General features: G+C 46.1%; 1 long non-coding RNA gene across 1 annotated transcript in view; it reads left to right on the top strand.

Annotated features, from left to right (window-relative positions):
* LOC146776100 (uncharacterized) overlaps positions 1–26,071 on the top strand; it is a 94,659-nt gene that overhangs the window by 59,351 nt on the left and 9,237 nt on the right. The window contains exon 4 of the long non-coding RNA XR_014971984.1: positions 5,544–5,616. This is a non-coding gene — a long non-coding RNA (uncharacterized LOC146776100). The remainder of the gene's footprint in view (positions 1–5,543; positions 5,617–26,071) is intronic.

Genomic DNA, 26,071 nt, shown 5'->3' on the forward strand with positions numbered 1-26,071 from the left:
ATGGAATTTAACCACTGTCTAGTTATCTTCTTCGCCATCACATTTACCACTAAAGGACAGAGCTTTTGCCGTCTTGCTTACAGATATTAGCTGTCTACTGTCGAAAGACCGCTTGTAAACCATACTAGAATGTACAGTGAGCATTGGGCTAGCTCATTTCTTACCATTGGCGTGCTACCTTGGTCTCTCATGCCCGCCCTTGCTTCTTATTCAATGGCTTCCCTCCCCCTTCTTGTGCCTGTCCCTCACCCTGGAACAGAGCTTCTTTACCTCAGGTTTCATGCTGCATAATTGCAGCCTTCCCACTTTCAGTGACAGTGTTCGCACCTTCTGTCCTCACCTCACGGACTGAAGAAAAATGCTAAATATTTGCTATAACAGCATTTCCAGTCCAATTGCATGAACTGCTTTTAGCGTTCCCAATTCCACTAAAGCAAAAACATACACACCACAGGCAAAAATGCGATGTTTATGTTGTGAGATACATTTTCCAGGTCTTGTGTGAGTTCAAAAAATAAAACCACCATGCACCGACAGATTTGTTTATACATCAACTTGTGTTTGGTATATCTAGGGGTTCACACAATTAAATGCATACACTTTGTGGCTTAACATACACAACAATTCCTCAACGGGGTTGTAGATACAGTTACATGGAGTCAACATTATTAAACACAAATACATTATGAGACGATTACATTATAAAAAACACATTTTATACTTCATGCCCAAGTGTAGATATCCATTTACACCAATAAAATGTGCATGTCCTCTGCATAGTTTGTTTAACTGCTAAACTATGGTGGAGAAACGTTCAGCATTGACCGCAGTCCATTCTTAGCGTGTCCACCACAGAGCTAAAGGAAATCCTTCTGGTGCGGGCACCAGATGGGCATTTAAAAAAAGCCAACATATTAGGACAAAATGAAAAAGCTACCCTTGTGTTCCAAGAATATTTTGTTTAAATTAGTGTGACGCTCAGCGTTTTCAGCGTGCTGACATCACAGTGACTGAAAGTGAAACCAGACGGCGCCTTTAGGCCTTTGATCGGTGCTTATGGGGCATATCTCAGCCCACAAAACACCGAGGTAGACATCAGAAGTTCCACTGAAACCTCTCCCTACTGGATCCCTATTTGGGGATTGCCGCAGGAGTGCAATCCCAAAGCAGGGATCCACTCGCTAGTCACCAGGGATGACATTTGAGGGCAGCTCCCCCTCCCTTGGCATAGGAAAGTGCTTCCCTTCCTAAAAATAAAACATACAGCGCTCACCTGAGAGGCAAATATACCATTAATCTGCCAACACTTGACAATCAGGGAACTAAAAAAAAGGGAGGGAAAGGTGGGGCAGTCAACCCTGGTATCAGACAAAGCCCAACCACAAAAAGAAACACAACAGTTTTTCTGCTCCCTCCGCCCCAAGTTGAGGGCTTACCCCCAATCTGCTTTCCCAGGGAGAGGGCTTGCAGAAAGCACACTAGACCACCAGGGATTAAAAAAAAAAGCTGTGTGAGTTGGACTACCTCTCATCTGACCATGCCTCCACCCAAAAAAGGGACCCAACAGTCATACCCCTCCTGTGGCAGATAAGGGGTTTACCTCCAATCTGGGGTAAGAGGGATACAGAGAACACATTAGGCACCAGGGATTACGTTGTTTAGGAAAGAGCACCCCCCCTAGCTATGGACACATGCCCACCCCCAAAAAATAAAAAATCCAGTCTTAATGCTACAACCCTCCAAAGTGGGCATAAAACCCACTAGAGTCAGGGATTTTGTTTTTTTAAAGTATGGGTGGGGGTGGCAAACCGAGGCATCCAGCTGTGCTCCCAATTCACAACACCCCAGCAGTCTTTTTGTCCTGCAAGGGGCAGATTGGGCTCAATCTGCCTCCTATTTGTATCAGGAGAAGTGTGCAAATGCTCAGGGTTAGGAATTTTGTGGACCATGACAACTTTTCGAATTTTCCTTCACAGAATTGCTAGGAAACCTTTTAATTGTAGCCAACGTTTGAGGTTTGAAGGGTATTCCTAGAGGGAAAACATATTTGGGTTCAGGTAAATCACCACCTTGGACTCATCTGGCTGTCTAGTTTTCTGAAATATCTGGGTTTACTAGATTTTCTTGTGTTGAGACTGAGCCCAGGCCCAAATAATGCAGCTAACGACATTGCAAAATGGGTCAATTTCCATGGCGAAATTTGACGTCTCCATGTTATATTTTGGGGCCTGTCATGTCACTGCTGATAGGCCCACTCACACAAGTGTGTTACCATTTATATCCCAAGAAGTGTGGGAATGCTTGTTGGTAGGAATGTTATAGGCATCCACAAAACTTTCCCTCACAGAAAGTTTGTTGGGAAATGTGTAATTCTAGCCAAAGTTTGAGCTAAAGAGAGCATTTTGGGTATGGAAACAGTTGAATCCATGCAAGTCACACATCCTGGACTCCCCTTAGTATCTAGTTTTCAGAAATGTATGTGTTTGCAGCTATCTACATTGCCAAAATCAGTCACATTTCAAGGTAACGTTTTCATAGCTCCATGTTGTGTTTTGGGGAGTTTCCTGTTGTGCGTAATAGACCTAGTCACACAAGTGGGGTACCATTGGGAAGAAGTGGGGAAACACAGAATAGTAGAACACCTATAGTTACCAATTTAATTTTTCTCAATGTTTCTTCCAAATGAAAGAACTCATTTTTCAAAATGTCTGCTGAATTACATGATAGTATGGGGAATCCCAAATTCAGACCTGTACAAATAACCACTATTCCTAAACTCAGTACTTGGGCACATATAAAAGATGCACAGGTTTCCTTCATACCCATTTTTCATTCATTAAATTTTACCATATGAATTGCAGCATCGTCAGTACACAATCAAGTATCATTATAAACACGTGTTGACTCTGGGTATCGCTTGTTTTTAGACTACCAACAAGCACTATATCTTCATGTGACCAGAAGCATCTGACAGACGTAACAGTATGTTACATTTGTAAACTGACCCTCAGGGCAAAAAAGTTACAGTGAAAGTATTGTCACTCATTTCTTTATGTTCCCTATTTTTAACATAATTTTTGATTCAACAATGGATTTTGTTGGGAAAGCAATCTACACATATCTCCCATTCCTGAATTTGCAATTTTGTTTACTTTTCAGAAATGTATAGCTTTTCAGTTCATCCATGGCTTTCACACCCTTTTCCACCAGAAACTGCAAGTAGGTAGACAGAATACAAAAATAGGAAAAATCTAGTATCAGTTAGAAAAATTTAAAATTGTGCTAAAAACGTTTTATTTTGAAAGCTCTTCTTGTTCACATTCATCTATGCCATTTAAAAAATAAAAGCTTACTTGCACCGCACTTTTTCCAATTTGTTTTTTTTTAAACACCATGTTGCAACGTTTTGGCTACTTTCACAGTTCCCGCCACGGAAACCGACTATTTCTGGGTACCTTTACGACCCCAAACAAGTAGAAAAAAAGCTAGCAAATTTGGCTTGGATCCCTTGTGTGGGAAACATTTATAAAGGCTTATGTGGAAAGTGCCCCAAACATGATGTCAAAAAGGCTCTGCACTGTGGTCAGGTGAAAGCCTCTGCAGCAAAAGTATTAACTCACCTCCTTCACCCAGGGCTGTGGAGTTTCTTAACCATATATTGAGTGAACATCTAAATACACCTAAAATGCCCTGCCTCGAAGGACTTTAAACAAAATAAATATCTGCTTTAAGTCCGGATGGGGGTCTGCGTTTTCCAGTTGTATGCTCTAGTTCTGAAGAGCAATGCCTGTTTATGTCAATCCCTATAATAAATAATTAACATGTGTTTTCACAACAAACATGTCCATCAATGTGGTGCTTTTGTTTCCGAGCCAGAATTGGTGGCTGTCTCAAACTACAACATGCACAGAAAGGTCACTGGGAAATAAAACTCGTTTGACAAGTGAGTAGCAGGCGCCAGTGTCCTTGGGTGGTGAACAATGCACAAACTAAAGTAGCCTCCATACATGGGCTGGCTCAGAGTGGGCACTTTCACAGCACTCCCAAGTGTCCAAAGCCCACCCGTGACTAGGTGCTCAAATTCAGGTTTCACTCAAGCAGTCATGTAGGGCATGGAAACCTTGGCAGCTATGCTTTCACTGCAGCTCCTGTCTGTGTCTACTCTTGAGCAGGGTTTCTAGCAGAACAGTCAAGATATTTAGCAAAGCTGTTTCTTAAATAAAACAAATCTTCTCCCATCTGTTTATTTACTGTATTCATTAAAAACATCAGCGTTTAAAATGAGGTATAGACATTTTTAGGTTTAGCCTACAGTCAGTGTTGGAGGGAAAAAAAATATATATATATATCCGAGTGTATGTACTATAGTTAGTTCCAATTCTCCTTTGCACTATGTCAAACCCACTGAGCTATTTAGTTCTGTCCTTGGGGCTGATTGGGGTGCTATAAATAAGTGATGATATCATGATTTTCTCAGATAGCCTCGAAGAACACGTGCTGCTGAGGGACACATTGAAGTGGCTGGCAGAGTGCAGTCTGACTCTGCACCAACAAAAGTGCTTCTACAAAAACTCTATAGATTTCTTCGGCTACATCTTCTCATGAGGCCACCTGAGGGTGTACCCAAAGAAAGTCGAAGCCATTAGGAACGCCTCCATACCCCAGAATGATGGAAGTCAGAAGCTTCCTGGGCATGGCAACGTACTGCTGTAGGTTCATCCTGAACCTCGCTACCCTATCAGGGTCGCAGATGACACTAACAAGGGTGGATGCCCCATGGGAGTGTGGGACTGTCGGAGGGATGGATAGAAACAGAAGCGAGGAGGCCGTATAAAATAAAGAGCTCTGGGGGTTTCCTGTGGTCCCTTCTTGATCTGTTGCAGTCTGATTCTATAGGTCTCCTTATCTATACCCAGACGTTCCAGGACACTCCTTTTTATTTCCGGGTACGGGATGGTACCATGGGGGTTAGCCGCCTGGTAGGCCAACTGTAATTCTCCAGTCAGCAGAGGACCAACATATTGTCCCCATTTGTCTTCTGGCCACATGGCGGCCCTAGCCATCCTTTCAAAGTTGGAGAAGAAGAAGTCAGGGTCTTCTCCTGGAACATATTCTTGCAACACCACTGAGGGTAAGGAAGAGTGTCCTCGTGGTTGTCCAAGAGCTTCTGCTAATTTCCCTATTGCAGATCCCTGTACTTGACTCTGTTCCGTGAGGGTTTTATGTAATGTTTCTCGGTCGGCTTCTGCTACCTCCAGGAACCGACCCATGATCTTTTCCAGTCTCTCCTGTCCTTCCACCATCTTAGACACAACGGCCTCCATTCCTCCGATCCTACTTCTGACACCACTTGTCGGAGGGATGGGCTGAAACAGAAGCGAGGAGGCAGTATAGGATTAATAGTGGGTCTTTTATTTTTGTTGTTCACTTGATAGTTGCAAAAATGGGGGTTGTTCCAAAATTAGAGTTCAATATACTGTTTTAGGGGTCCATAAAATAAACAGTTGTTTCTTCACGGTCCTCTCTCTTCTGTTTTTTTCTAGGCGCTTCTACGTCTTGAAGGAGGGGTCCCGAGAGGCTTGCAGAGGGATGGAACAACACAAAAGAAAAGAAGCGGTAAGTATGGTTGCTATACTTATTGATATTCTTTCACCACACCCAAGTGGAGGAATTTGTGTTGCAGTGAGTGGGCAAACAAAAGAGAGAGAGAGAGAGAGAGCATGCATGCACATACTGTTACTCAGGTTTTCAGGTCTCCTTTCTTTCTTTCATCAGCTGTTTATTAGTCTCCTCTTATTCTTTAGGAGGCCCTTTTTTTGAAGGGGGGGTGACTCAAGCCGATGAGTAAAAGGTGTGCAAAGAAAAAAAACCATATATATATCTTTATCACATAAGGACAAAAGCAAATGCGCGTCCTTGGTGGGAGTCTAGGCCCTTGTGAGGTGAGAAGAAGGGGGGGAGGAAGTGAAGCTCTGGTTCACACCCACTGTTTTAACCCGTTACCCGCCCTTCGCCCCTTTTCCCGTATCACGTACAGCATGATGCCGCAACTCTCCAGAGTTGCGGCGGATCCTGTGCTTCCTCTGGGAACCACCACTCCTCGGACCAGACGTCAGGATTCTCCCCAGATTCAGCATCTTCTGTGGGGGCATCTTTCTCAGCGAGGTCTCTGTGGGTGACTTCCTTCACTACAACTGTAGTGTCCTCCTCCTCGCCAGCGTCTTCTCCCTGGTCGGTGCTTTCCTTAACGGCGTCCTTCTCCCTGTCAGTGTCTTATTCCACCCCCCTCGTCTGTTTCTTTGTCTCCTTTTCTCCCCCCTCTCTCGTGTCTAATTAGCCCTTGCATAGCACACCCCTAGTACGTAGTTGGTCCGGCCTCTGAATCGCTGCATCTCCGCCCTGCGGGATTGAATGAGAGTCCCTTTTTAGTGTCTGCATCTTTTCCCAGCTCTCGTCATAGTCAATGGGTTGCAGGATACACGGAAACCACGGAGACGGAATGGAAGGTAAGTTAAGGGTTCCAGGGGGGTTTGAGATGTTTTCTCACAGGGACCAATGCAGACAAGGCTTTCCATCAGGTGCAGGTGGCCCTCCTCGACAACGGCACCTTGGTGTACTTCAGTCCACAGCGAAGAACGGTGCTGGTGGTTGATGCCAGCCCGGTGGGGGTAAGAAAGCTGCTCCTACAGGAGAAGGTCAAAGGATTGTGGATCAGCATTGCATATGCAAGTAAGGCGCTCTCCGACACTGAGACAAGGTACTGCCAAATTGAGTGGGAAGCATTGGCCATCCGGTGGGCGTACCACCACTTCCACCTGTACCGGTGAGGGCAGCAATTCTGTTTGGTCATAGACCACAAGCTGTTGGTCCTGCTGTTTGCTGGGTCTGCCCGCCTGGCATCCTCGAGGAACGAGAGATGGGCCATGCAGCATCATCTGTACTCTTTTGAGGTGATTTATGGCTCGGCTCCAAACAACCCTGTCAAGACACCCCTCAGCTCCGGAAGGTAAAGACCAGTCACACGACCATGAAGCAGCCGGGGACGTTGTGCAAATGGCCGTACACAAAGCATACCAGAGTGCATTCTCAATCAAAAAAATCCAGAAAATGACAGAGTGCGATGAGAACCCATCCAAAGTGAAAGATGATCTTGCCATCAACCAATGGAAACACTTCCTCGACGGCTATAGATCACTAACACACGGAACAGATGGCAAAAAGTCAGCTATGGTGCATGCGTAATGAGATGAGCACAAGCGAGGAAGAGTTTCTACTTACAAGTCAGCAGATCATAGTTCACCAGAAGCTATGGACAAGGGCGGCCGACCTTGCGCATCAAGGCCAGCAGGAGGTAGTCAAATCAAAGGCGAGGCTATGGGACAAGGTGTTGTTTCCGAGGATGAACACCCAGGTGGATTAGAAAGTATGCAATTGCCAATACCTGTGCTTTAACTAGTGGAGACTCACACCCCACACCAGTGATAATGGAAAACCCAGTCTGAAGTCGTGGTCAAAAGTAAGTATGGACTTTGGGAGCTTCCTGGATAGACATCTTGCGGCAGTCCTGATTGACTCACACACAAAGTTCCCCATTTTTTATTTCTTTTATTTAGAAAGTTTTATACAGTTTGAACATGACCCATGCGGGTAAAAGAGCGCTTTACACATGTACAAAGGACACAGGCAGTGGAAATAGATATTTTTCTCTGATACAGATGGATGCAAAGATAAGAGCATAAAAACAATAAATAAAACAACCTTCAAAACAGTGACAGCAAGCAATTGTCATGCGAGTAGTGGAAGAGAACAAATGGAGCGGGAGTCAGATCCTAAGAACTAGGGCAAAAATGTGCTCATTATTAAAGACTTCACTTTGTCAGCTCCGATAGCTTTACGTGGAGTCCGCTGGATACTTCAGAGTTGGTTCGTTGCACAAGGGGTTCCACCTCTTGATCGTCTCAATTCCGACTGCTATGACAGCACAGAAGGTTGATCGGATCAAGTGAGGGAAGGAACGGATGGGGACTGCGGGGAGGGAGACCTGCAAACAGAAACACACAATTAGACCACTGCACCTACTCGTCTTCTGGCTACAGCACATGAACTCTAGATATATCCTAACCTGTGTTTTTCATACCTGTAAAAGAAAAGAAAATACCGGATTTCATCTCTATCATGAATAGGCTGAGGTTCTGTTCTATCCTTTGACACTGCCAGCGGACACCCTAGGCTTCAGAGGATGATGCCTCACCAGTAGTCTCGAGCCTCGCTCAGCTAGCCCTTATCGCTTGAAACACAAGAGGTCATACACGACAGAACATAGAACAGACAATACTCGTAGAGTATAACAAGTTGACGACACTCATTCCTCCAAAGAACATAAACCAAGGTGTGCTTTGATATCCCCGCCGTTTCTCAACACGGCTTCGGCCATCTCAAAATTGTTTGCACTATCTCATTGCCGGTTCGAAACCCGGCTTCGGCTCTCAGTGCTCCACCCAGAAGCGCTTGATTGTTTACTAGCTTTCTCTTGTTGTCTGGTCAGTTATAACTATCCAAATAGGTTGGCAACGGCCGATACGTCACACCGCTGACCTCTCATTCTTAAAGTCCGCACTCACTCACTCAGCTTCAGGGTACACAACTCGTATCTGCATTTTATCTGACTTTGCCAAGCATTGCCTCCCCCTGCTTGAAACACCCACGACGTTCTAATCACGAACGTGGAATGCACTGGGCTTTGACAGTTCCACACTCACCCAGTCAATAACCTTGGGGTTAATGGAAGTCTCGGTGCGTGAGCACCCTTACCCAACTCGAAACCAAGGATCTCTGGACGAAGGGCTCACAGGACGCAGAAGGAATATCCGGCTCCGTCTTCTGCTCCGGACCCTCCTTTACGGGTGTGGCGCCGGACCCGGCGTCACCACGCCGGAATCGACGTCATGGCGCCTCATGTGCGCGCGCCTTGCCTGCCGGGAAGTGTAGTTTTTTCCCGTCGGGCAAGTGCGCGAGGAGCCGACAACGTTCCTCGCCGGTAATTATGACACACTTCTTTCTTGAAGAAGACACTTTAATGATACAGTCTGGTGTCTGGGGGCAGTGAGTTCCAGATCCTCGGGTGATCCCAGAAAAGGCTTGTTGTATGTTTTCTTTTGGGAGAATCTCTGTGGTGTAAGCAGTAGAGTGCTAGAACTTCTTGAAGATCTGTCACCACCTGAAAGCAAGAAGTTCTTAGCCAGATATCACATGATATTTAAGTGAATGGCTTTATGGGTCATGAAAGCGATTTTTTATTGAATTATTGCTTTATAGGGGAGCCAGGTGAGAGTTTTAGGGTCGGGGGAGATGGGACAGTTTCTTTTTGATCTTGTGATAAGTCTAGCAGCGAAATTAAGGGACGCTGTTAGAGGAACCGTTGTAGACCTGGGCACACCGCAAAGTGTTGCATGACCATAATCAAGCCTAGGGATTACTAGGGCCTGCACTGCAGATTTGAAGTCGTTAGAGGGGAGGAAGGGTTTTAGTTTCCTCAGGATGTTTATTTGCAGGTTCGTTCCTTTTGGTTGCTGCACTGATATGCTTCTGCATGTTAAGGTTCTTGTTAAGTGTTATTCTCAGAGATCTCTCTGAGTCTATAACTTGGGGACGGCAGTTGAGTGCTGTTATTTGTACTAGCCATTCCTCAATAATGGGTGACTGTTGGGTGGAGCGATTAGTAAGAATTCGGTATTGAGGGTGTTCAGTTTGAGGTGGTTTACAGCAAGCCAGGATTGTTTTTTTAAAGAATTGAATTAAGAGATCTGATACCTTCAGGAGAGGATACTTTTAGGTACAGTTGTGTGTCATCCGCATACATATGATTCTGAATGTTGGATGAGTTCAGAAGTGGAGTGAGAGGCTCCATGAACAGGTTAAAGAGAGTGGGTGAGAGGGAGGAGCCCCGCGGGAGTCCTAGAGTGACAGGGAAGGACTTAGATATAGATTTATTGACCGTGAATCTTTGAGATCTGTTTTGGGGGAATGAGGTGAACCAGTTTAGGACAGATCCTAATATGCAAAAGGAACTAACAACTGAACCTGTCTAACTTATACAGAACAAAGGAAGAAAATATCCTTTAATAGGACGGATTCCCATCACTCACCAATGGTGATATGCTTCATCATCTGGGTCTCCTCCTAGTGCCACACTAGTCGTACTAAGGGCTACAACCCTTGCTACAGGCAAGAGGAGCTCACAGATGTTTTAAACTACTGTGATAAAAAACGCTGTGTTTTGGGCCTACAGATGCGAGTACTCGATATATGTGGGAATTGTAAGTGCAGTGCAAATGTGTCTAGTGAAACGTGAATTAAAATTGACCGATGTGAGGAAAAATTATGTATTGATACCTCTCAAAGATCAAGAGTAAAAACAGTGCAAGCGACAGTTTTAAGCAAATAACTGTCTGGGTGTACAGGGTCAACATGTTTCAGCAATTAACGGATATATTATCCTATGGCTTCTTCAGGACCTAATATGTTGCTACTGCAGGGATGCGTATTAGCCCCAACTCTTTTCTCCCTCTTTTTAAATGGGCTGGTGGAGGAGATTTTGGCCCTAAAGGATATAGATGCACCTAGGCTGGCGGGTAGAAAAATACCTGCATTAATGTTTGCAGACGACACCCTGCTTCTGTCCAGGACTCCCATGGGAATGGATAGAATCCTGGATAGTTTTGCTTCATTTTGCAGGAAAAGGAACTTAGTCATTAATGTGAATAACACCAAATATATGGTCTTGAACGCAGACATTACAAATCGCCCCGCACCTAAACTGGATGGTCTGTACCTTGAACGGGTGAACATCTTTGATTATTTGGGCTTGACCCTCAACAATAAGATGAACTGGGGCCCCCAGATTTCAAAACTGAACTTGAAATTTGTACAGATAACCGGGGTAATTTTAAAAATGTACAAAAATAGCCCATTAAAGTTGATTAGCCCACTAGTGGAGATATATAAAGTACAGGCGAGGGGCTTGGTGGCCTATGGTGCTGAACTTTGGGGCCATAACACAGTCCAGATTTTAACTAAGTCAGAAAACCAATTTATTAGACAATTACTGGCACTCCCCATGAGCACTCCTATGCAGCCGCTTAGGATGGACCTGGGCATTCAACCCATTGCGGACCTGGTCTCTTCAAGACCGATAATGTATTGGCGCCGACTATGGACCATTCCCGAACTTGCAAACTTTCGGGAGGAACTAAGATCTATCCTGTTGATTCCAAAGGCAGGTGCCATTCCCTGGTTAGTATTTGTAAAAAAAAAATCACTGAGGGCAATTGGGAGAGAAGATCTCTGGCTAACACCTGAGGAGTCATGCCCTTTTCTTTCAAAAAAGTCTCTGGCAAAAATCCTAGAGGAACATAATCTGACCCAGGTTTTTCGATCAGTGAATAGCCCTAATATGACCTCGGTATTCCTTGAGGTCAAAAATGGTTATAGCTTTGAGCCTGCACTAGATTTGATCCACCCGGTTATTGCCAAGAAACTATTTATACAATTTAGGCATGGCTCTCTCCCTCTGTTCTCGAGAACGAACAACTGGGCTGGTTTCAGCAGACAGCCCTGCCCTGGGTGTGGTATCCTCGAAGAATCGGAGGTTCATGTAATTTTCTTTTGTGCAGCCTATAAAATCCCCCGTAGAAAATGGATAATCCAGCTTGCAAAAAACATGGGGGCTAGGAACTATAGAGACCTGTTTAGGTTATTGAAGTACGATCCTTCTCCTTTATTTGTCTCGGTGATTGCCAAATTTTTATTTTCAATGTGGCTAATCAGAAGACGATTATTATTCCATTAAGGTAAATCCTGCGGCATTACTCATCTTAAATATTGTGCTCTTTTTTATGTGCTTGCTCATATGTTTCAAATTTTATTCCTTTTTGTATTTTTGTAACATCTTCTTACATTTTTTGTTCTTGTTTTATTGTGTTTTATTGTGTATTATGAACTTTTATGGCTGACAGCCGAAATAAAGTTTTCTGACTGACTGACTGGCTACTGCAAATAAGTGATATATGTAAAAAAATATATAACATGTGTAGAGAGTTGGAACTAATACAACCTCTTCACCTGTAAGCAGGGATAACAATTCCTCTGAAAATGACAGTTGAAAATTTTCTGCAACAAAAGGAATATGTACATTATAAATTAATGATCTGTAAAGTGAGACAAGTACAGTCACTTAGAAGAACCTAGAACAGCTGAAATTATTATCATCATGGCCAATGAATATCATATCAGGACTGGGCTCAGTCCTGGAACCTTTGTCCACTTTCGGGGATCATTTCCTTAGACCAATGGTAAAGGAAATGCCTACTTATTTGCAGGACACAAAAGATGTGCTTCGCCTGTTACCACAGGTAGATTTTGATATGGCCACCGATGATTTGGTCTCATTTGATGTAGAGTCACTCTACACATCAATTCCTCAAGATGAGACATTAGACGCAATTGCACAGCTTCTGACTGAGAGAGATTTGGACTCCATCACTCCGGTGCATTTTATTATGGCCTGCGCCCAACTTGCAATGAAGGAGAACTTTTTTAAGTTTGAAGATACCATCTATCTCCAAGTCTCCAGAACCAGCATGGGGAGTGTTTTTGCTCCCAGTTTGGCGAATCTTTATGTGCACGGTTTCGAACAAGAGCACATGCTGACACATACCAATCCCTTCCGGGATTCAATACATCTATGGAGGCGCTACATAGACGATGTCTTGGTTGTGTGGTGAGGCGAGACAGAGTCTATTGACCTCTTTTTAACTTGGCTTAATAGCCATAATGACTTTTTGAAATTCACTGTGGAATTTAACAAAACGAAACTAGCCTTTTTGAATTTACTAATTATGGCCACACCATCAGGGTTAGAGACAGAACTGTAAAAAAAAACAATGGCTAGAAATTCGTTATTGCGATATGATAGTCATCATCCCAAATCGCTCAGAGATAATTTGCCTTTTGGGCAATTTCTCCGGGCTCAGAGAAATTGCTCTACTAATGAGAGATTTGAGAACCAGGCCATTTCCCTTGTGGCTCTTGTGCTGCCTGTCCCCAGACACGAATGACCAAAACTGTGAACATAGGAACAGATAGGCCATCGATACAAAAGAAGTTCACTAATTGTACTAGTGACAAGCTTATCTATATGATCACATGTCCGTGTGATTTAAAATATGTGGGCATGACCACTCAAAAGGTTAAATTGAGAATACTGGAGCATAAAAGCACTGTGAGGTCTAAAAAACAATCAACAAGACTAACGAGTAATTTTTTAGAAATGAAACATCATCCTGATGACTTTAGTTGGACTGTCCTGGAACAACCACTTATTCCTGAACATATTACAGATGTCTCAAGGTTCCTACTGGTAAAAGAACCAAAATGGGTCTTCAGACTGCAGTGCGATAAGTTTGGTCTTGATGATGCTATACCGTGGACAACACTCTGAATAGGTAAAAAAATGATCATGGTTCAATAATACACTACATGCCTTGATCGAGCACATGTCAATGATATACTACTGTTAAGTTCCTGTAGACAACATGAGGAGCACACATTTAACGAGTATTAAATGTGAATCATAGTTTTATACTCCTTCAATATAGGTGTAACGCCCTACCAAATCACATTGACATTACGTGAGTTCCTTTGCCCCCTATGTGCGCGACACTATTTGACCAGAATATGAATTATACTATACTCTTCACATTTAAATAGATCCACTGACAATATGCGCGATCATATAACGCTGACTACAATTTTTGCCTTTGCCTGCTCTCCTTTTTTAAATAAAATTAATATTACGCGTTTCTATAAATAAAACTGACATCATGCTTGATTAGTACCAGAGAACTACCTATCCCATGCACCATATGGGCACGTAATCACGTAATCATGTGACCGTAAGGCACGCAAGACGCGACGCACACCAACAAGTGCTCGACCACTTCTCTTTAAAAGATGGCGTTCTACCACTGCGGTTACCTCCCCAGATGGCTCTTGGAACCGCCAGAGGTAACGACTGATAGGTGAGCATTTTTACTTTCACTTTTGTGGCTAAGCGCAAATACTAGACTGACTGACCTATTTATCTAGTCTAAAGCGTTTGAGCGTAAGCGGATTACTTGAATTCAGTTCACGAACATAGTGCAGATCTACATGTCACAGGCTCGCTATTTTGAGATTACAATCACAAGGCTTAGGCATGTTCCATGCGGGAGATTTGCTGAGAGTGATACAAAATTCGAATTAGCGAGCATTCAAGGTATCGTGTATGCGTTACGAATATTGTAGCTCTTAATTTGGATCAAAACGCTAAGGCAGCATTGATTCTTTTTTAACAGAGAGAATACCCTTAATTTTTCAGCCATTTTATGTTCTCGTTTTCGGTTCTGTAGATATTGCACTTGTGACTCTGAAATGGTATAAAGGCCTAATGGGAAGTAGGTCATCACAAAAAGTCTTGTTTTTTCCTATTTTACCTTTATAGAGCGGTGCCTCCTTTATCCTGAGCCACGGCCAGGTGAGGTGAGGTCTTACCTGTCAGGTTCCGCCTCTGGAGGTCCTCGGGGTTGCGCTGATGCTCAATGGGGTCCACCTCTTGACTGCCCCAAGTCCGGAATAGATAGAAATACGGACTGGTGAAGTAGTCAAGCGAGGGAAGGAAAGGATGGGGACTGCAGGGAGGGAGACCTAAAAGAAGAAGAAGAGACAAGAAAGCACCCGTTTAGATTAAGGTTGTTCACTCCCTCTTATTACCTACAACAGTGGAAACAGTGGAAACACTATACATCACAACCCCCTACCTGTAAAGGAAGAAAACGGAGTGGAGACTGCCAGGAGAGAAAAGGGGGTGCGAGCACTGAGTATCCTGTAAAAGGTTCAGAAAGGGAAACACATCAAATATGTATGCTGCCCTAAGACCGTTGTTCTCAACACCCACTTTCCCTCTACACTGAGTTCATGGGAGAGGGTTTCACACATACCCATAGAAACCAATGCATCAAGCCGTAGGGAACCGCAATGCTCTGTGAAACACCCTTCTGCACCTTACTCTCTCCTGCAATCAAATAAACAGTTTAACGCATAGGTGCACGTGTTGAACAGCTCATGGCAAAGTAAATCATCACATATAAGGTCGTGTCATGCAGACCCTTGCACACCTGTTTTCGGGTTCATAGGACACGTAGAGTTTTGTGCGTGGCAATAGTTATTTCCACTTGACTTGCAACCTAGCCACTACACTCCGGTGTGGTAGGCTGTATACATTCCTCTGCAATGGGACTCGGCAATGGGTCCCGTCCAACAGAGGAATGGGCGAGTAACTGTTAGACCAGCGTTGCCCCGGGAGAGGGACTAAACAAAGGGACTTGTCCTCCCAAGAAGACAAGCGCAGCGTTCCTCTGGCCAATGGGAACCTGCGCTGGGGTTTTGAACACAAAGAGGGGCACCACAGTTCTAGGTATCAGGAAAAACGGGCTTTCTCCCCTTTGAGGTAAGAAACGGGGAGTAAGCATGCAGAAAGGCGCTCCTCTGCATGAGACGCGGAGCGCGATCTCGCCAACTGAGGAGCGCGTGTGCTAACAAACACACTTTCCGTAACGTACTCACGGTACCGAGCGACGAAGGCTCCAAGATCAGGTCAGGATACAGCACGAAGAATCCAGGACTGCCACTCCGGAAGGAATATCCGACAATTCCATGTTCTTCCTGCCGCCTCAAGTAGCGCAGCGTTGTACGGCTTCCTGGTCACGTGGGGCGTGACTCGCGCTATGACTGTTGGGAAATGTAGTTTCATACATGGATTACGGGAAACGGACTCGGCAGCGTGAAGGCAGTGTTTACCGGACGCGCTGCCTGACAGTACATTCCCCTCACCGAGGACACTGCCGTACACCCGGTTTACCAGGATAACGAGCATGGAACAACCGCACCAGGCGATCAGCATGTACAGCCTCAGCCGGTTCCCAGGAATTTTCCTCCGGGCCGTACTCCTTCCACGCAATCAGGTACCAGAGCTTGCGCCGAACAACCTTGGAATCCAATATTCCCTGGACTTCATATTCGGGTTCCTGCTGAACCCACACAGGTATGGGTCGTTTTTTTATCGGGCAATGAGAAGGTTTCAGCAGGGACACGTGGAATACCGGGTGCAAGCGAAGCTGCTGAGGTAGTGCCAGTTTGACAGCAACAGGGTTGACATGCTTGAGCACTCGGTACGGGCCAATGAACTTAGGGTGAAACACACTATGCATCTTGAACTTGATATGTTTCGTTGACAACCAGACCCTTTCCCCTGGCTTATAGGAGGGGGCCGGTCGTCGATGTTTATCGGCTTGTGCCTTGTACCTGGACTTGGCTTGGAGTAGATTCTTCTGGGTGCTCAATAGGGTGGTACGGATGTGGTCAAGTCTAGCCTGTACATCAGGGAGTTTGGTATTTAGACTAGGAAGGATTAATGGCGTAAAGCGGGGGTGAAACCCATAAGTGCTAAAGAAAGGTGTGTGTTGTGTGGAGGCATGTTTGGCGTTATTATATGCTATCTCTGCTACCCATAGCCATTCTACCCAGGCTTCGGTGTTGTTGTTGACATAGCATCTGAGGTATTGTTTCAGGGTTTGATTGAGGCGTTCGGTCTGCCCGTCTGTTTGGGGGTGAAAACTGGTTGACAGAGAAGACTCTATTTTGAGTTCGGAACACCAGGTCTTCCAAAAACGGGCAGTGAACTGGGCCCCTCGATCAGAAACTATGACTTTCGGAAGGCCATGAAGGCGGATCACATGGGTGAGCAATAGCTTGGCTACCAGTCCAGCGGTCGGGACCTGTTTACAGGCTATGAAATGCCCCATTTTGGACAAGTAGTCCACAACGACCATGATGGCTGTGCACCCTTGGTCTCTAGGTAGTCCAACGATAAAATCTACCGAGAATCTTTCCCATGGGGTGTCAGGTGTGGGTAACGGCTGTAACAACCCTTGAGTGGTACGATGATCGGCTTTCATTTGAGCGCAGGTGGAGCACTGTTTTACCCACAACAGTACATCGGGACGGACTGTGGGCCACCAGAATTGCCGTAGGACTCGTTCCAGGGTTTTCTGCCCTCCGGTATGTCCTGCGCAGGGAAGGTCATGACACCAGGCGAACACCGTCTTCCTCAGGACCTGTGTTGGTACCAAGAGTTGGTCCCCTTTCATGGGGAGACCCTGCCGACTCCGCCATTCCGGGTGGTGTTTCAGCCAGTCTTTCCACGCGAAGGTTCGAATTCCTTTTTGAACTTTTTGTAGGAACATGTCGGTGTGCGTGGTACCGATCACTCGGCTAGGCTCAATTATGGCTCTTTTTTCCGACACATGTGGTTGGATTGGATTCTCTTGTCTTGTGAGCGCATCGGCTTTCTTATTGTCACGGCCTGGGCGAAACGTAACGATGAAGTGGAATTCGGCAAAAAACAACATCCATCTAAGCTGGCGAGGGGTGAGATGGCGTGCTGCTCTCATAAACTGAAGGTTTCTGTGATCAGTGTAGACCGTCACTGGGTGGATCGCCCCTAACAGCCAATGTCTCCACTCCAGAAACGCTTCCCGGATGGCTAAAAGCTCCTTCTCGGCGATGGTATAATTTTGTTCCGCGGCGTTGAGCTTTCTGGACAGGAAAGCGATGGGATGAAGATGTCCAGTATCTTCCCGTCGCTGGGACAGGACGGCTCCCACCGCCACGTCAGAGGCATCGGCTTCTACCAGGAAGGGTGTTTCGGGACGAGCATGGGCCAGAACGGGAGCCGAAGTAAAGGCCTTTTTTAGAAGCTCGAATGCTTTTTGTGCCTCGTCGGACCAGCGGAAAGGTGTTTTCTTACGTGTCAAATTGGTGAGGGGAGTTACCTTGTCCGAAAAGCCTTGGATGAACCGCCGATAGAAGTTGGCAAATCCGAGAAAACTCTGGACGTCCTTCATGTTCTGTGGTTGGGGCCAGTCGAGAATCGCCTTTACTTTCCTCTCTGCCATAATTTGGCCTGATGGTGTGAGCATGACCCCTAAGAATTCCACGGAAGTCACGTGGAACTCGCACTTGGTTATTTTGCAGAACAGGTTGTGATTCTGCAATGCCTCTAGCACACGTCTGACATGGACCACGTGTTCTTCCTCAGTAGCTGAATACACCAGGATATCATCTATATAGACGACTACGAAGCGGTCCAAGAAATCAGTCAGGACGTCATTGAGGAAGAACTGGAACGCGGCAGGGGCGTTGCAAAGCCCGAAGGGCATAACCAAGTACTCGAATAGCCCATACCGCGTCTTGAAGGCCGTCTTCCATTCGTCACCTTCGCGCATTCGGACCAGGTGATACGCCCCTCTAAGATCCAATTTGGTGTATATTGTTGCTGTTCGTACCTGCTCCAGAAGAACGGGTATCAGAGGCAATGGATACTGGTTTCTGACGGTGATGGCATTCAACGCCCTGTAATCGATACAGCACCTCAATTCTCCATTGGCTTTCGGGACGAAAAAGAGGGGAGAAGCTGCCGGTGATCTGGAAGGGCGGATGAACCCCAAGGCCAGGTATTTGTCGAGGTATTCCCGGAGATGTAGAGTTTCAGGGGCTGTCAGCGCATAAATCCTACCGCAAGGTATAGCTGCTCCCGGGATCAATTCTATCTGGCAATCGTAGGTCCGATGTTGCGGCAATTCCTCTGCCTTGGTGTCGCTGAATACCCCTGAAAAGGCTTCGTAGCACTTGGGTAAGGACACGTCCTTCTCTGCCGCTGTAGCTAGATGGAAACAGGTGGCCAGGGTCTCCGAAGGCCGTGAGGGAGCTCGGTTACATACAGCCTGACAATAGGTGGACTGGAGGGATAAGGTGGCATTGGTCCAGTGTATGGTTGGTTCGTGCCTCCGTAGCCATGGAAGACCCAGGATCACTCCGTAGTGAGGTGCTTGGATGACTTGAAAGGAAATCCATTCATGGTGATACCCCTCATAGACGAGTTCATGTTCTTCGGTAACAAACCCTATGGGGCCCGCCTCCAACTCCTTGCCATCCACCGCGTAGACGCGCTCGGGAAAGGGCTTGGGAACGAGTTGTATATTCAACCGGTGCGCTTCCTGACGGTCCATAAAACATCCGGTGGCTCCTAAATCCACCATGGCTCTGATGTTCTTGGGTTCTTGGTTAACCCAGATTTCTAACGAGATAAAGAAGTGGCTTGAATTCCGGACTGCAGGAGAGGTCAAGGAAGGGATTATAAACGAGCTTGATGGTTCCCCTTCGTATTCCTTCAAGCTTTGGAGTTTTCCGAGTCCTTATCAGTAGAGATCGAGGCCATTTGCCCCGACCGAGGACGTCCGGCTTTTGGCCTAACGGGGCAGTCACGGAGGAAGTGTCCCTTCTTTCCACAATAAAGACACAGGCCTTGTTTCCGTCTGTGGTCCTTTTCGCTGAGTGTCAACGAAGCCCTCACTGCCCCTATGTCCATAGGTTCTGGTCTAGTTCCGTTAGGATCCACGGAAGGAGTCCGATCAACTTGTGGGGGGTTCCGGTCTTTCTTTTTGTGGTCTCCCTTACGTTCTTTCAAACGGTGGTCTAGTCGTAGAGTTAATTCAATAAGGGCGTTACATGTTTGTGGTTGTGGATCGATCTGAGCGAGGACGTCCTTCAGCTCATCTTTCAGCCCCTGATAGAATATGGCTGCTTGCTTGGACTCCGGCCACTCGGTTTCGGCCACCAGGCGACGGAAACTGTTTAAATAAGTAATCAGGTCCGTGTTCCCTTGCCGGAGTTCGAGCAAGTCCCTGTCTGCAGCGAAGGACTCTGTTCGTCGGTCAAACGTCTTCTCGAACTCAATCCGGAACGCGTCCCAGTCATAGAGTAATGGGTCGTCCCGTCTTACTAAAGGGACTGCCCACTGTGCTGCTTCCCCTGCTAAATAAGAGATCACAAAGGCTACCCTAGCCTGATACGTTGAAAACAGTTTAGGTTTGCAGTTAAAATGAAGCAGTGCTTGGGTCATAAAGACTTGTACCTTTCTGTTGTCCCCATGAAAACGTTCAGGAGGGGCTAACGGGATCTGTGAGGGCATTTCCACAACAACTGGTAAAGGGGCAGGGTGTGATGGCATGCCAGCATCGAACGGGTTCCTTTGTAACCTCTCTACCCTGGCCTGTAAGGCGGCTGTTTCGCTCCTAGAGGCTGTGAGCTCAGCCTGAACAAGAGCCAACGCAGCCATAACATCCTCAAGAGTGGCCATTCTGACAACAGCGCAACCAGGAGGAATAGAATTCGTGGGTCGGATATTCTGTCAGGTTCCGCCTCTGGAGGTCCTCGGGGTTGCGCTGATGCTCAATGGGGTCCACCTCTTGACTGCCCCAAGTCCGGAATAGATAGAAACACGGACTGGTGAAGTAGTCAAGCGAGGGAAGGAAAGGATGGGGACTGCAGGGAGGGAGACCTAAAAGAAGAAGAAGAGACAAGAAAGCACCCGTTTAGATTAAGGTTGTTCACTCCCTCTTATTACCTACAACAGTGGAAACAGTGGAAACACTATACATCACAACCCCCTACCTGTAAAGGAAGAAAACGGAGTAGAGACTGCCAGGAGAGAAAAGGGGGTGCGAGCACTGAGTATCCTGTAAAAGGTTCAGAAAGGGAAACACATCAAATATGTATGCTGCCCTAAGACCGTTGTTCTCAACACCCACTTTCCCTCTACACTGAGTTCATGGGAGAGGGTTTCACACATACCCATAGAAACCAATGCATCAAGCCGTAGGGAACCGCAATGCTCTGTGAAACACCCTTCTGCACCTTACTCTCTCCTGCAATCAAATAAACAGTTTAACGCATAGGTGCACGTGTTGAACAGCTCATGGCAAAGTAAATCATCACATATAAGGTCGTGTCATGCAGACCCTTGCACACCTGTTTTCGGGTTCATAGGACACGTAGAGTTTTGTGCGTGGCAATAGTTATTTCCACTTGACTTGCAACCTAGCCACTACACTCCGGTGTGGTAGGCTGTATACATTCCTCTGCAATGGGACTCGGCAATGGGTCCCGTCCAACAGAGGAATGGGCGAGTAACTGTTAGACCAGCGTTGCCCCGGGAGAGGGACTAAACAAAGGGACTTGTCCTCCCAAGAAGACAAGCGCAGCGTTCCTCTGGCCAATGGGAACCTGCGCTGGGGTTTTGAACACAAAGAGGGGCACCACAGTTCTAGGTATCAGGAAAAACGGGCTTTCTCCCCTTTGAGGTAAGAAACGGGGAGTAAGCATGCAGAAAGGCGCTCCTCTGCATGAGACGCGGAGCGCGATCTCGCCAACTGAGGAGCGCGTGTGCTAACAAACACACTTTCCGTAACGTACTCACGGTACCGAGCGACGAAGGCTCCAAGATCAGGTCAGGATACAGCACGAAGAATCCAGGACTGCCACTCCGGAAGGAATATCCGACAATTCCATGTTCTTCCTGCCGCCTCAAGTAGCGCAGCGTTGTACGGCTTCCTGGTCACGTGGGGCGTGACTCGCGCTATGACTGTTGGGAAATGTAGTTTCATACATGGATTACGGGAAACGGACTCGGCAGCGTGAAGGCAGTGTTTACCGGACGCGCTGCCTGACATTACCCTCATAAAAGACGGGTAAGAATTCTAGGTTCTTCTATGTGACTGTACTTGTCTCACTTTACAGATCATTCATTTATAATGTACATATTCCTTTTGTTGCCGAAAATTTTCAACCATCATTTTCTGAGGAATTGTTATCCCTGCTTACAGGTGAAAAAGCTGTATTAGTTCCAAATTCTACACGGGTTATATATTTTTTACATATATCACTTATTTGCAGTAGCAACATATTAGGTCCTGAAGAAGGCATAGGATAATATATCCGTTAATTTCTGAAACATGTTGACCCTGTACTCCTAGACAGTTATTTGCTTAAAACTGTCGCTTGCACTGTTTTTACTCTGGATCTTTGAGAGGTATCAATAAATAATTTTTCCTCACATCGGTCAATTTTAATTCACGTTTCACTAAACACATTCGCACTGCGCCTTACGATTCCCACATATATCGAGTACTCGCATCTCTAGGTCCAAAACACAGCATGTTTTATCGCAGTAGTTTAAAACATCGGTGAGTTCACTTGCCTGTAGCAAGAGTTGTAGCCCTTAGTGCCACTAGTGTGGCACTAGGAGGAGACCCAGATGATGAAGCATGTCACGATTGGTGAGTGATGGGAATCCGTCCTATTAAAGGATATTTTCTTCCTTTGTTCTGTATAAGTTAGACATGTTCAGTTGTTAGTTCCTTTTGCAGTCTCATTGCAGATCAGACCCGTGGATATTGTTGTTGTTGATGTGTATGTACTTGGGGAATATATCCATGCAAGGTCTATACATTTTTCCCTTAGACCTCTCTTTATCTAGTAGTTTCTCTCAGATCCTAATATGCCCATTCTATGTCTCAGGAGATCTAATAAGTTGTCGTGTTTAACTGTGTCGACTGCCGAAGATAGGTCAATCAGGATTAGGAGGGAAGATTCATTTTGGCCCAGGATTTTTAGCGCATCATTCACTTTGAGAGTCAGTACTCATTTGGTGCTGTGCCCCGGGCGGAAGCCAGATTGGAAATGGTCCAAGAGGCAGAATTGTTCGATGTTGTTGCAGAGTTGGGTGAGCACACATTTTTCCAGAAGCTTTGCCAGAGTTGGAATATTAGTGTTCAGGCAGTAGTTGTTTTAGTCTGTGTGTTCGTCTAATGGTTTTTTCAGGATGGGTGACACCTGCCCCAACTTTAGGCAGTCAGGGATAAGGCCTTGAAGTAATGAGACATTAATAATCCTGGTCTATAGTGGTAATATCGATGATTTGATCTCATTGAAGAGAATAGAGGGAAGAGAGTTGACAAAGTGGTTAGCGGGTTTTAATGCTGTTTTGAGGATTTCGCCTTCATTAAAGGTTTTGAAGGAAGTCAATGAGGCATTGTTTTTAAGGATGAGTCTAGATGGGCTGGTAGATGAGACTGTATGAGGGGGGAAAGGATGGCGCTTGTAGAGAGAGTATGCTGCTCCAAAGTCCTCTGCAGGTCTGTAAGAAACTGGCGCTATATATACTGCACCAAAGTGAGGTACAGTGTGTATAGAGTTCAAGGGTCTCCAGAGGTTTAGCAGAGGTTAAAGTTAGATAGAACCTTACTCTCTAAAGTGGTAGCCCCGTTTTTTTTTTGGTCTATACAAATGGGCTGGAGCAGTTTCTGTTAAACAAACACTTGGACTTCCCAAAAATAGTAGGTGCCCAAGTACCTTTATTGTCGTTGCTGTGGCCTGGAATCCTCAGGATCGAACGTTGCAAGTAATGGTCCACCTCTCAACACCACCACGGTCTGAATTTGTTTACACAGACTCCATGGAGTGGTCAAGCGGGGGAAGAGTAGGAAGGGGACAGCGGGGAGGGAGACCTGAAATGACAACCAAACAACTATAAGTAAACCGCAGCTGTAAACAGCAATCTTCTTGTCCCCGCATTAACCCTTACTAAGGAAGGCTGGTCTAGCAGTATTTCATACCTGTAAAGAAAGAAATATCTCCTCGGCTAAGTCTGGCAGTGTCACACACCTGGCTGCATGCTGTTAGTTCTACAGGAAGAATATCAGGGTAAATACTTGCAAGACATAAGCAAACCCAAGCGAGGTGAACATAGGAAGTGGCAACCTACCTATATAACCTTTCTGTAGATTGAAGCAGGGGGAGGAGAGCCATCCTCCTGCTCACTCGCTACACCCCTGCTAGGGAATATATAGATAAAGGAACCAGCATGAATTACACAAACATTGAACACATTTCATAGACTTAAACAGAACCCAATCCATTCAGCCTCTCCAATGAGTCTTGGATAGGACTTATTAGTCGGGGAACATCAGCTTGTATGCCAGCAAATAAACTTGATACCACTCTGTTTCTTGTAGTTTCTAGTTGGTGATTATCAATAGTGTTTTTACGTAAATGAACTCAATCCTTAGCTTTCCTTGTAAGAGCCATGTAAAGCTCCCAAACAGGAAAAGCGAACTTGGGCAATCCTGCCCCACGAAAGGAAACACAGGGCGCCGTCCCTGCAAGAGCAGCAGAGTGCTCGACAACAGGGAAAGGCGAAGTGGGCAATCCTGCCCCACGAAAGGATACACAGGGCGTCTTCCCTGCAAGAGCAGCAGAGTGCTCGCCAACAGGGAAAGGCGAAGTGGGCAATCCTGCCCCATGAAAGGAAACACAGGGCACCTTCCCTGAAAGAGCAGCAGAGTGCTCGCCAACAGGGAAAGGCGAAGTGGGGGTCCACGAAGAAAGGGCGCTCTGCAAGGAACCGGCAATTGGTTCTGCCAACAGAGCGTTCCTATTGTTATTAGTTGTCCCCTATACAGCCCCCAAAAATAAGCGGAGCGTTTAGCTGACCTGAGCAATGCGGGATATCAGTGTCGGTGCTTGAGCACCCTTACTAGCCTTGCTTCGAGCTCCGCTCCCTCCGGAGAAGTAAGCGGCAGCTTCTCGCCGCCATGGAAGCGCTTAAGACGCGCTGTCTTGCACGCGTACTGACGTCGTTGACGTCATCGCACCGAGGCTCCTGGGAATTGGAGTTCCTCCCAGTTTTGGAGCGCTGAAACGCGCTGAGTCAGTGTTCTTTCGGATGCCAACCCCGTGGGCTGTAACAGTACATCCCTCCCCAGAAGAACACTGACAAAGACATGGTTTATTTGGGAAGCGTTTATGGAACTGCCGGACATACTTAGGGGCGTGTACTCCTTCTGCAGGTTCCCAAGTGTTCTCTTCTTCCCCGTATCCCTTCCAAGCTATTAAGTTCCATCATTTGGTCCGATATATCTTGGAATCAAGGATACCCCTTACTTCGTATTCCAATTCGTCGTCCACCAATATTGGAGGCAGATTCCTTTTGCCAAGTGAACGAGCGGGCTTCAGTAACGATATGTGAAAGGATGGGTGGATTCTGAGGGAGGAGGGTAAGGCTACTTTCACCGCTACCGGATTTATGAGCTTTACCACCTTTTAACGGCCGATGTATTTAGGATTGAAAATGCTATGCTTTTTGAGTCGGATATTTCTGGTAGACACCCATACATAATCTCCTAACTTATAAGTAGGTCCTGGACGCCTATGTCTATCGGCGTAGGCCTTGTAGCGTTTTTTTGCTTCTCTCAACCTGTCCTGTGTTTCTTTAAGTGTTTTTTGCATGTGGTGAATCCGCTGCCTCACTTCTGGGACTGCCTCATTCCTAACCGGATGTAGAAATGGATAAACCTAGGGTGATACCCATAGGAGCAGAAAAAAGGGGAGTATTCGGTGGAGCTGTGTATAGCGCTGTTGTATGCTATTTCTGCCAACCATAAACTGTCCGCCCAGGTTTCGGTAGAATTGTCCACATAGCATCTCAAATATTCCTTAAGGGTCTGGTTTACCCACTCGGTTTGGCCGTCTGTTTGGGGGTGAAAACTCGTAGATATATTGGGTGTTATCCGGAGCGCTTTACACCAGGTTTTCCAGAACCTGGTCGGGAATTGTGGCCCTCGGTCCGAAACCACCACTTGTGGTAATCCGTGCAGTCGTACAACATGTATTAAAAGAAATTGAGCCAACTGGCTAGCAGAAGGTACAGATTTACAGGCGATGAAATGAGCCATCTTGGTTAAGTAGTCCACCACAACCAGGATTGTTGTGTTCCCTTTATCGAGCGGCATCCCAACAATGAAGTCCAGTGAAATGTTCTCCCATGGATGCTCCGGGGTTGGTAAAGGACGTAGCAATCCTGCTGGTTTGGCATGCGAACTTTTCATCTGGTTACATGTCTCACACTCCAGAATCCACTTACGGAGGTCGGTTCGAACAGTAGGCCACCAAAACTGACACAGAACTTTCTCTGTGGTTTTTTCGACTCCGTTGTGACCAGAACAGGGGAGGGTATGGCAGCAGAAGAAAACCTGCTTTCGTAGCGAGTTGATGGGAATCAACAACTGTGTTCCTCTGA

Source organism: Triturus cristatus, chromosome 12 (assembly GCF_964204655.1).
Source record: "Triturus cristatus chromosome 12, aTriCri1.1, whole genome shotgun sequence".
Lineage (NCBI taxonomy): Eukaryota > Metazoa > Chordata > Amphibia > Caudata > Salamandridae > Triturus > Triturus cristatus.